Below are 8589 nucleotides of genomic sequence, written 5' to 3'. Positions count from 1 at the left end.
TTTATGGGGCACAGCCTTATAGGACTGGGTTGAGGCAATGTGGGATTTGTTTTGTTTTTGTTTAACATTATTTTGTGTTATTAATTTGTGCTTCTACTAATTTGGTTTGTAGTTGTTTTTGGTTAAGTCTCAGATTGTTTCTAGTCTTGTCCTGGGTTCCTGTGCTTTATTGGGTTTTAAATTAGAATGTCAATTTTTAATATTGTCAAAGAATGTATAAATAAAATATATTTTGTATACTATTTCTGTTTCATCATTCTAAGCCAGACCTACCTGGGTATTGTTAATTGGGAAACTCTAGGCCACTTGATACTATTTTAGTGGTCTACCAGTTGGCTTTAGGGCCACATCCTCAGTCACAATCTGGGTTCTTTCCCTCGTGTTACATCTAGACTTTTTGAAATATTTAAAGCTTTTGCTCTGCTCAACTGTGCAAGAAATGTCTGCAAAGAATGGAGGTTAGTGGGGAAACGCATGCAGCTGTAATTGCAGTGAAAAGTGATTGTGCAGAGTAATAATTCAGAAACCTGACTACAAATGTGCACACAGATTTCTACATATTTTGTAAAAAAATATATATATATGTAGCCGGGTGGTAAATTTTGGTTAAATAATTGCACTGTTTCAAAGTGTTGGTTTTCTTTTATTGTTACAGTAGCAATGCTATTAAGTGATTTTGTTTCAGTTATGTAATTTTATTTCCTATGTGTATGTTTTTCACATTTAAACATGTTCAGGTAGTTGGTCTCAGGTGCTGCACATTTTGTCCACTAGAGAGCAGTGTTTCAAAGTGATTACTGTTTCCCAAAACGGGGCAGGAAATGCATTTTGTTCTCTTCCGGTGTTGCTATGCTACGTGATGAACTTGGACGGGAACCGTATGTGATTTATCTGCAGGTCATAGTTTCAGCAGAAAATCGATGGTTCAGGGAGCCTGTCTGTGCGGTGCAGGGCGGCCATTTACTGCACGTGAAAATAAGATGTCCGATCATCGGTGTTCTCCAGTATTAAGAGTGAACTGAGACATTACTGTCGAATGTAAGTGTTGATAAAATAAGTCATATCACAACTCCATGCGCTCTAAATCAGTGTGGTGTAATGCAGCTCTCTGTATTTTGTTTGTGCAGCCAGAGGCCACTGCCGTATTTCTATTTCTTTTCTTTGACATATTGTATGTTCTTTTGAGATCTGCCACATTTCATGAATATTTACCAAATGTTTAGGTACATCTATGTTCTGATTTTTGAACAACAGTAAGGAACAAGACAGCTTTGTTCAGTCTGTTCCCACTGATTAAATATACTGCACACTAAGAACCCCAGTTATTGTGTCCTGTGAGGTTAAGTATTTCCCGGGCTACATATAGATGAATAAAAAATCTTGTACATTTGAGTATGTGGTTATAGCAATACTTCTAGAAGGTACTGTTAATGTGCTAAGAGGGAGAAGGTTGTTTCAAACTCAAAAAAAAAAAAAAAAAAAGATAAGGAACTCCTCCCTAACACCAGCAGTTTCCTCCACTGTGGGTCAGACTGAAGCACAACTGAAGGGGAGCTAATTGACTCTGCTGAGTAATGAGACTCATCGTTCACAGTAATAAAAAAGAATCGTCTCCGTCTCAGGAATGACAAATCTCCGCTCCGTTTTAACCGCTGCCGGTTTATGGACGCCGCCTGCTTGTCACGCATGGAGGCGTCAAATCACACTGCGCTGCACTTTGTCAGCCTTCTGTAACGGCGACACCAGCTGTGAGGATGATGCACCGTCCTTTTGTGTCATCACAAGTTGACTTCAAGGACTTTCTGCGCTGGGGGGGTGGCTAAGCGTTTAGTCATTATTGACGCAGGCCGGCCCTGAAGCTTGCGGACAGGGATGAATGAGAGGGACGTTCGCGTTTTGTCGGAAGGCTGCTCGGCATTTGAAGCGCTGATGGAAGAGACAGGCTGCCATCTCTAATGTTTCACCAGGTATCAATCGGTAATCATCTTGTTTCAGATAACTCGGACACAATTCCTTTAAAGGTTTCTTCTTTTTGTGGCTTTTCTTTCAATAGCTTTTCCGAGTTGGCGTTTAGCATCTCCAAAACTCTGAAAAAAAAAAAAAAAAAAGCCAGTTTTATGAAGAGACCCACACTAAATGCTTTAAAACAAGCTAACCATGGCGCAATTCATTGCAGGAGGAAACTTCATGTGACTGCATCGTACTCCCAGATATAGCAGATGAATATTGTAGTGTTTGTGCTAATGGTATTTCACATGCAAGCCAAGACCCTGTGAGGTGAAATGTGTTGCTGTCTGTGTGGGCAGCAACTGTGTTTTCCTGGGTAAACCTTTCTCTTGTTGTCATTGATCTCTGCCGCTGGTGTGGACGTGTGAACTTCATCTGCATCCAGCATTCGGCTGGTTTTCCTTTCACAATGTTCAGATCTGTTTTCGTAAAGAAAAAGGGTGTGATGAGCTTTGTGATTCCTGTATCCTGGTACATGTGGATCTCTTCCTCCAGATCGTTTCGAGCCGTCTGTCGTGTCTCAGCCTCCTGAAGATAAATGATGCAGGCGATGACTCACACAGCCAGGCTTCCCTCATCTGCCTTTCCTCTCAGTTTAACCTCTCAGGAGGAGTTTCTTCATCGACCCGTCCTGCTGCCTGTCGCTGCAGTGAACAGAAACCAAACGAGGACCTGTAATACACCCACCAGTCTGTCTCTTCCAGGTTATATATAAATAGTCTGTTTCCTCTCAGGTCTGACCTGCTAAGTTAAATTTTCTTCTTAAGGACTCATAACATCAAAGGACTGCCTATTTGTTGATCTGCTTACCGACTTAAGGAATGTGACGTTTCAGTTTCAATGCAATCGATAACAAATAACATTTTTTCCAGTATTTGACATTATCGTATCGTGATGGACTTTCCTGTTCTGAGAGCTACTTTATGCAAATATTCTTTTTGAAGGCAGCATCTTGCTTGCATCTTTGGGTCGTACACAACTGCCATGCAGTTTTGTATCATACTTAACTAGATTAGTGCTGTAAAAAGTTTTCCCCAAACAGTCAGAACCAGGTCCGATCACCCAAATGTGGCTTTTACATTTGGAGGTTTTGCTTTTTATTTATTTTATTTATTTTGGTGCGAAGTTAACAGCGGAAGACTTTGTTCTGATTTCCCTTCACATCCGTGTTGCGTTCAGAGACCCTCAGCAACTCTCTTTCAGTGTGTTTATCTCCAATCCAAAGTGAGGAGCTTCTGCCCTTCATGAACGTCGGTACCAGGAGGAACTGATGCCACCTTTTAGAGCTCCAGCCAGAACCAGATTTGGAGCTGGCGCCGTTTATCTTACCAGTAAAGATTGAGGCTGAGGTTGAGAACAGAACCAACTCATCAGAGTACGGCTGTAAGCGGCATGATGGAGGAGCATCGTTGCGATGACATGCTGAAAGAGCAGGAGCTTCTTAAAGCGACAGGTCAATTTCAAGGTATTGAATTGCAAAGTAAACTTTAAGTCATGTTTTATAGCATTTTTACAACAACTGAAGGTAACATAGTTACTTGATTGTGCTATAAATGGCACCATGAGCCTGGAAAACTTATAATACTTCCCTTTAAATGTTCAATTCCTCCTCTGGCCTTTTTATGTGATACAGTAAATATAACAGATTATCTTGCATGTCAATTTTCTGATCAAAAATACCTTCTATTCAACTGCGCAAGAAATGTCTGCAAAGAAGGGAGGGTAACTTTGCTGTCTTTCTTTTATACTTGCTTAAATCCTCAGAAAAAATAAGTTGAGTGTGACTAAACAGTAAACAGAGTCCTTGATTACTGTGATGGTGAGCTCCTGGTGGCTCTCAGAATCATTAAATGAGGCGTCATTTTTCATATTCCTTCTAAATAAATATCAACAATAATGCATAATCCTCTTGTGTTTCTGTACTTATGATCAAAAATCAGATTTTCATAGATAACAAGACCAATTGAACTGTGTAATCCTTCTCTCCGTTACGTCCTTATGTACAGTCGTACTGCGGACAAATGGCTCTCCTGTATGAAACACTTGTTGTGGGACAGACTTGTAGCTGAGAGCAGCAGCATATGTTCCCTAATAACCAAGCAGGTGCTCTTCCACAGCAAGCGGTGATGCAGGCTCGTTTTGTTGCTCTCTCGCTGTGCCTGATATATTTTTTTCCCGTGCCTCCTCCCGTCGGCTCCGGCTTTGTGCTGAATCGTGGAACAGCGGCGGTTCTCATGTCTCACCTTTGTCGCATCACGGTGCGTTCGAAGCAAACCGTCGCTTGTGTTTGCAGACAGATGAGAGATTAGATGCTCTGCCCATGCCCGGCCCGAGAGGGCCCGAGGATGACAGATTTAATCCCAGATGACATTTTGAAGACAGTGGAGTTGATGGAGTTGAACTGGCGAAAGATTATATTTGTTTCTGGGTCAGACGCAGTAAATTTTCCTCACCTTTTTCTCCTCCCTGATTGTTTTTTTTTTTTTTCCCTGTCCTCTTCCTCTTAGCTCAGAAACCGTCTCCTGGTTCATTCATTAGAGCTGCGTTGATGCAAGGAAGGAATATAATCCTTCACTTTGTTTGCAAACTGCTAAAATGTGCAGCTCTGCCGAACACGGCAGGAGCTGATGTTTGTTGCTTTCATGCTGATCGGTGGCGATAAGAGCGATGAATATTTCACAGTTGCCGAATGTGGGTCGCTCTTAGGAAGCGAGGCCTTGCAGGGAGTGCCATAAATATCTCTCCCTGGTTCTGATCCCTGTGTTCTGTAGATGTGTGTGTGTGTGTGTGTGTGTGTGTGTGTGTGTGCGCGTGTGGCTGTCAAATCCAAGGAAACCCTGAAGAGCCTGAGGCGTGTTGCCTCATCTGTAGAGAAATTACTCCATGCTTTTTTGTAGTAGAAATATAAAAAATAAAAATAAAAAAAAACAACATTGACTGTGTTGTAAAAAAGAAAAAAGAAAATGATCTGTTATTTTATGCGCATCACTTTCACACTGACTGAACTTTTCCACATAAAAACCAAAAAATTCTGTTTTGTGATTTCATAGACGGACAAAACGAGGAGCGTAATTATAAAAGGAAATTAAAATGGTTTCCAAGTTTGTTTTTTGTTTTTTCTTTACTCAATACAAATCCAAAAGGGTGACCTTTGTTTTCTGTCCCCTTTACTCTGGTACCCCTAAATAAATCACAAGGTGAGCGTATATCTTCATCCATCATCTCAGTTTCCACAAGCTGGATCTGAGATAAAAAAAAATCTGTTCAGATGAGAACAAACTGAGCCTTTCTCTCTCTTTTTTTTTTTTGACTGGACAAAATGAACATCATGAACGCACCATCCCTACCAAAGAACACGGCATTGGCAGCATCATGCTGTGTGGATTCTTTTCCTTGGCAGAATAAGGTCAGTTTGCTCTGAGCGATAAGTGCAGGTGAACTCTGAGACGGTGACAGCATTGAACAGCAGAAGCTGACGTGTTTATTTTAGCGTCAGCAGGATGCTGAGCCACATTCCTTCTGCTGGAATGATACCGGATCGCTTTCTTTCACAAAGTGTCACTTTAACGTGCCGCTCCGTCGTCACCCTGCTGATCCACACAACCTTTTGACTTTACAAGTAAAACTCTGAAAAGTGCCATGTGCTTGTGTATTTAACACTTTGGAGTCAGTACTTCGTAGAACAGAGCACACCTCTGTTAGCTTAGCACATCTTTACTGAAATATTTGAAAATTCTTCTTTGAAAAACAGCTGCAGCTCATTCAGATTGGATAGAGAAACCTCCGACTTTTAAGTTTTTCCACAGATTCTCAAACCGATTCAAGTCCAGACTTTGACTGGACCATTCTAACAGAGAGATATTATTTTATCTGAAACATTTCGTTGTTGCTCTGGCTGGATGTTTAGGAGTGTTGTTTTTCATATTTAACTCTACAAATTTGTAGATGGAAAAATAGAACATTTTGGTTGTAGTTTAATATTAAATAATAAACGGGTAGAAAGTGCATGTGAGCATCAGTTTAGTGTTGCCACCGACTCTCATTTAGATGTAGAGCTGGACTTTCACTGAACTGAGGAGAAGCGTCATGGAAATGACAAGATCCTTTGGTCCTCAGAGTTTTAAATACCGTATTTGAATAATTAATACCAACTTATAAAGAAAATACATAGAGGCCTGCAGATTGCCTCTTCAGTTTCCACTAAACCTTCATCTGTATTCATAGAATCCGGCCAACGCTGCTCCATAAATTGGTAGAGTCGCCTGAAAAAAAGCTTTACAGCATGATTGAAAGAAATGAAGAAATTATTCTTTAATATAGCAGATACAGAAGCAGATGAAGTGAAATGCATTCTAATGTTGTTATGTAATGGAGATAAAACTACATAGGAAGCCTGTTATGGATGGTTGGATTACTTACCATTAACTTAGTACTAAAGCTGTTGAAATTATGGGAAATTTAACCATAAGATTCTTTACTTTAATAATAATATAATTGTGTTATGACGTTGGTTAAAATTGCTTACCTGTTCAGTCCTCCTCAGCAGGATACATTTTAGTGCATTTGTGTTTCCACGTAGTTGTCCAAAATATATGCTTTTGTATGTTACTCTAATTTGTTTGGGTTTTCCTAAGTCATAATAATCAAATCTAACAGAAGTCGTCTATTAATAACTATAGATTAAGTTGTTGATGACGTTCTAATTCTCTGACATGTAAAGGTATTTATAGTTTAAAAACTAAATGAACTATCTTTGTGACATTATTTAAGCTGACATTTCATGATAAATATAAACTTGTTTCATACTGCAGGTGGTTTTCAGTGATCAGAGTCAAACATTTAGCAGTTCTTGTAACTTTTCACCATAAGACTGAAGGGAAATGTGCAAAGAGCCCCGTTTTTCTTTTTTTTTACATTAAAACATATGAAAGCAGCTGGTAAAGAAATAAGAAATGAAATTATAATCTGGCATCCTGTAATATCTAATTTGACATATCCTCCATTGCATCTCCATTTAAGGACGCAGGGGGATTATGATTTTTGACCCAGCCCAGATGATTATAACTTCAACATTTTTAGATTCATTTTGTAATTTGTGGTTATTACACGCGCATAATCCGCTTGTTTGGATGTCTTTCCTGTGATCAATGGCAGATATGTGAAAGAGGAAGTGATTTCATGCTGCAAATCCCAGCTTGCAGTGCATGAAACTGCAACACATGGCGTGTTAGCGAGCTGCCTGTCTGGATGAGCCAGAGGGGGAAATTTCTTCATAAACTGCTGCTTTGAGAAATGTGGCGGGACAAAGGCTGAGGCTGCGAGGCCTCGTCTGCGTGACCGAAGAGGAATGAGGTCACTGGTATCCACGGCGACAGCATAACCTCGCTTTTTCCCGAAAGCTGTGGCACAGAAGATACGAGGGAAGGGACGGAAGATCACGGGAGCGGAGAAATGACTCAGGAATCCGCCGCGGACGAAGCAACGGGACCCGATTGTAAACTCCCGACGCCTGCAACCACAACCCGTCTCATCCCGCCCGTCACCTGCTCTACTCATTTCACGGCTCCGACAGCAGAAAGGCGTCTCTCAGGTCGCTCTCCCCTTTCTCACAGTTATTAGTCATTCTCCGCAAGTGTTGAGCAAGACGAGAACTTGGCAGGAGAGGAGCCTCTCCGCTCATCGGTTCTCCTGCAGAGACAAGTCCAGCGGCCTGTCCTCTGCCAGAACCCGGTTCCCTCACACTCACTGAACTGGGAAGGCTGACGAGAGGCTAGCATAAAGATTTTATTTATTTATTTATTTATTTTTTACATAGGTGTGAGGAGGAAGAGGACAGGGTAATAAATTAGGCTGGAAAGAGATAAAAAGGAGGGGATGAGTGAACTGCCCCAGAGCTCAAACCTGCCTGCCAAAATTTGTAGAAGACATCGCTGGCGGAGTGCCGCCTCCTGTTGAGGGTGGAGGACAAACAAACCCCGCCTGTTGTTCGATGGAGGGTAGCCACTTCATCAGATGTTCCGTTTTTTGCTGAACCACTCCGACAGTTTGTCAAAATTAACAACAGTTCAACAGCAAAGTGTTGCTGCAGAATGTCATCTGTTCTGGATGTTTTTTTGTTTGTTTGTTTGTTTGTTTGTTTTAAAGGGGCAGCGTCATGTGAAATCAACTTTTTTGTTGTTTTTTTTTTTTTTAGCTTTATATCATGTTACAATGTTATTCCCCCATCAAAAACATGCCTGGTGTGTTGCCTTGATTCTTTTATGCATGTTTGAGAAATCCTTTAATCGCCATGGCAACCATTCAGCTGTGCAAAACACTTGGGTGAACCCAGCTCCGCCTTCAAGGTACAGCTCCTCCTCAGAGTGGCAGTTTCCATGCTCATCCTCACAGAGCAGCCCCCCCCACAGCCTCCCCTGTTCAACTCCTTCAGACTAGCAGCAGCAATTAGCAAACACCTGGTAGGATTTGACATGAGCTGAGCTCGTTATAAGAGCTACTTCTCAGTGAAACGCTGGTAAAAATGTTGTTAAAAAAGGTGGAGTTTCAGAAAAAACAGGAGCTTTTAAAGATACAGATTACCAA

At 41.1% G+C, this 8589-nt stretch overlaps 1 long non-coding RNA gene across 1 annotated transcript; it reads left to right on the top strand.

The window, feature by feature from the left end:
- The first annotated feature begins 581 nt into the window (after window positions 1-581).
- On the top strand, window positions 582-1923 carry LOC106944383 (uncharacterized). The gene is made up of 2 exons (XR_001424275.1): window positions 582-1038; window positions 1128-1923. It is a non-coding gene; the product is annotated as an uncharacterized LOC106944383 (long non-coding RNA).
- The last annotated feature ends 6666 nt before the right edge of the window (window positions 1924-8589 follow it).

This window comes from Poecilia latipinna, unplaced genomic scaffold (assembly GCF_001443285.1).
Source record: "Poecilia latipinna isolate Pla-1442-1.1 unplaced genomic scaffold, P_latipinna-1.0 Scaffold8, whole genome shotgun sequence".
In the NCBI taxonomy this organism is placed as follows: Eukaryota; Metazoa; Chordata; class Actinopteri; order Cyprinodontiformes; family Poeciliidae; genus Poecilia; species Poecilia latipinna.
Note: the sequence above shows the minus strand (reverse complement) of the source record. Positions and strands in the feature narration are given on the sequence as shown.